This window comes from Anarrhichthys ocellatus, unplaced genomic scaffold (genome assembly GCF_004355925.1).
Source record: "Anarrhichthys ocellatus isolate YVR2014 unplaced genomic scaffold, GSC_Weel_1.0 scaffold21, whole genome shotgun sequence".
NCBI classification, from domain to species: Eukaryota; Metazoa; Chordata; class Actinopteri; order Perciformes; family Anarhichadidae; genus Anarrhichthys; species Anarrhichthys ocellatus.
Window position 1 is genome coordinate 3,494,402 of NW_022280051.1, and position 3,916 is coordinate 3,498,317.

Below are 3,916 nucleotides of genomic sequence, written 5' to 3' on the forward strand. Positions count from 1 at the left end.
AACAACACAAACACGAGGCAAGGTGAAGGGACCAACGGGTTTTAATGAGTTGTTACAGCTCCAGCAGTCAGAGAACAGGACACACACCATCAACTCCGGCTATTTATACCGGCATATTTCACTTTGATTAGACTCTCTTCAAATGGCTTTTCATCAATTCAGACCCATGGCCCTCTTTTTTATTGACTAGTTTATCATTAGCTTGTTTTTCTCTTCTGTTTTTGACCCTGCTTAGATTGAATTATAAATCTGATCCACACCCTGTCCTGCATAGAAAACATATGCAAGTGAGCTGCTGCTGAGACTTTTCTGACAACTTACAGTCCAAGCAGGACATATTTCAGTACATTCTATGATATCAACATATCAGGAAAAAGGTATATTTTCAGGCTCATTTTAACTATGATGTACATTTATGTTTTGGCTCTATTTTGTTTTTTTGTGTATTTACTATATTCATATATTTGTACGGCAGTTGTTGCTTTGTTTAGGAAAGTAATATAAATGTTATCTACATCTGTATGCTCGTTAAATATATATATTTCAATACTGTCTACTAATATTGTGAAGCAAATGCATATTTTTTTCTTACATGGACGCGCACACACACACACACACACACAGAGATATACCCCCCACGGCCACGCATACTCTCCTCCACACTGCTGAGTAACAGATGAGATTATGATGGAGCGGTGGGTGTGTGCTGACTCATGCCAGCAGCATTAATCAGAGCTGTGTCAACATCAAGGTGGAGTGACATCAGCTGCTTCTTCCAGCGACGGAAAAAAATGCAGAAAGTGACAACAGTGGAATCCAATAGCGTCTTCGAACACCTCTGCGCTCGTGCCACAGTCATGATATCACAACACAGGAGACATCCGGGCTAATTGGGCTTCACACGGATGCAGCGCTGCAGAATCATCTCTAGAGGGAGCTACGAGTCCGGAAGGGAGACAACGTCCAAAGTCAAACCAGTCCAAACATCTTTGCATCACATTTCATCACGACAAAACAAGCAATTCTTTTTAGACACTTTCAAAGATGTCCAACTTAAAGAAAAACAAAAAAAGTGGGATGATTTCATTTGTGCCTGGTGTTGCCTCACTTTCTCTCCCTTTCCAAAAGGGTCACCGTGTTGAAAGTGAACATGGTTTGAATTGTACCACAGTAAGTTTTTTAAAGCAATAAGAAATAAGTTGAACCGCCTCACAGCGCTGGCCCGCTGTTGCCCTCGCAAGAAAAGTACAATTAGGAAAGTCAAGAGTTCGATTGAACGCAGAGTTCGATTGGATAATGTTGCAGTGTGGCACCCTGCTAATGTGCACAAGCACATAAAGCCATTAGGTGGATGCCGGCCGAGGTTGTATCCACTCTGGCACTGTTTACTGTTGACAGTCGGCTCCTCTCTCTCTCCCCGTTAGACCACACTCTGCTTCTGCTCAACCAGCCTGACAGCAATATCCGGATACAAAGATGAGGAGGGCGTGTGTGTGTGTGTGTGTGTGAGTGATCACAGAGTGATAAATAATTAAAAGCTACTTTTCTGGCATAAAACACGTGGGAACAAAAATGATTTAAAAAGACACACAAAGAGACAGAGAGAGAGAGAGAGAGAGAGAGAGGGGCTGATAATTATGGCTGCTATTGATTATGTGCTTTGCCTCGGAGAGACTTTTTTCCCTTTGTAATTAGTCATCGGATTCCACTGGAAGTGCCTCTAAATGACCATTTACGGGATGAAATATAGATGAGAACCGGTCGGAGCCCTGCGAGCCCACACTCCCTGTTCCATTAAGAACTATATCTCTTCATTCTTCACGTCAACAACTGGTGAAAACACACACGACGGCGTTCATTCAGCTGAAAGCAGCACCATTATCATATTTACCATACGCAGAAACGTGTGTGCATGTGAGTGGATGAATGTGGCTCTTCTTCCTCTCTCCAACTGACTGGCAGCAGGTGGGTGAGGTCAGGTGATGTTCAGGGTAGGCTGCAACGGAAAGTGAAATGAAAGTGTGTGTTTGTCTTGATTGCAAAAAAGGTGGGACGACAAAACAATAATTTTGTGCCACGACGTTATGAATAAAGAGTGATTCATTCACAGCGACAGCAGCAGAAGGCTGCTGCCCACGGACAGGCTGAGTAGAGAAGAGGGGGGGGGTCCACTCAGCAGACAGTAGACTCACAGGAATACGACAGGCGTGAACATCACTGTTTGACCATGCGTGGGTACAAAACAGGAATCTATTAGTGTTTTCTTCTAGCTCAATTAATTCAATTAATGGCTTGAATACAATGAAAAGAATAAATCAAGTATTGAAGAGTAGACACAGAAAAATGGACTTAAAAGCAAAAGAAAGTGGGCTGAGGCTGAGTGTGGGCGAAATAAAAGACTGCTACTACATTTGAAAATATATGAGACGCGTGGTACAACAGGGCTCCAGAGGTCAGCTAAACCTTTTCATTGGTGACACCCTGTGCGTGTGAAACAGCACCCTGTACACCAGCGACATCACAAGCGCAAACATACACATCAATCAAAATGAAGAGAAATATTGATTGTTTTTTTTCATCAAGAAAAATGCTGCGGTGCCCGTCACACCTGTCCTTGGCCCTGGAAGGCCAGACCCAACATCTGGGGGGGGGGGGGGGGGGGGGGTCCGAGGGGCCATCGCCACCAGATATTTACCCCCGCTCGCCCTTCTGACCTGATCCTTGGCGCAGATAGACTCATCTGACACTAAAAAAAACAAACATTTATCTGCAACTTTATTCCTCTTAACGATCATTTACGTCATGTGTGAAGAAATAAGTAAAACTTTAAATGTATAATTGCAGCAATTGAAACAATTGAAAATGTTTGGGTTGCACATAAATGATGTGCTGGTGCCCCTAAATGTAAAAGGTAGTCTGGAGCCCTAAAGAATCTCTGTGGCCTTGGTGTGCTCCTATTGGCTGTACCAAAAGGAATTGGCTCTACTTGATCCATAACAACCTCTTAATTTGGGACCCCATCCTCTCGTGAATCAGGGAAACCACACGATTGGTATCCAGTGGAGGACAAAAATGAGTTGACAGTCACGGCATTATGCGTGACTATCAATGTGACGGTGTCTTTATCTCTCTGCAAACACAATCGCCTCGTGTTCAGCGTGAGGTGATGATTGAAACTACCAAACCACCAGTTGGCAACGTGACATTTGGAACTTATGTGGGGAAACACTCGAGTGTCGTCCACACTTTCAGTTCTAAAGCTCATGTGACTGGCGCTGGACCTGGACTGCTCCTCAGTAGTGGACATGCAGGAATGTTAAGAGGGTGGAAATACACTGTTTAATCCCAAACATCCTTATCAAAGCCTGCAGGGCTGCTCTAACTGGACCATTGTTCAGATTGTGAAGGAGGGAGAGAGAGAGAGCATGGGGTAGAAACTCAGTGTGTCCTTCACTTGTTCTTAATAAGCGAAGCGTTTCAAATGAATACACAAGATCTCGCCACACTTCAGACGCATCTCGTGACGCCTCAGGGAGCTCCTGGCCGCCTGGCTTACAAAACACTGGTATAGACAGTAAGATACGCATTCAACTGACTGCACACCAAAGCCAACACAGGCAGGAGGGGAATCAAAACTAATCACAATAATACAGAAAAGGGAAATGATTGAGGCCAGACAAGAAGAAGAAAGTTATTAAGGGAATGGGTAGCCGTGCCAGCTGTGAAGCCATTTTTAGCCCATCCAACCTCACAGCTGCTTAAAAAGCCCTGAAATAACAAGCCTGTTTGTGACGAAAGGTTCCTCCTAAAAAGGGCCAATGGACGTCACTCTGAGTGGTCTGAAATAGCCACTTGACAAAGACACAATATCCTCTGGGTGAAACACCTCAGCGCTGTCGCGCACCCACGCCGCTCC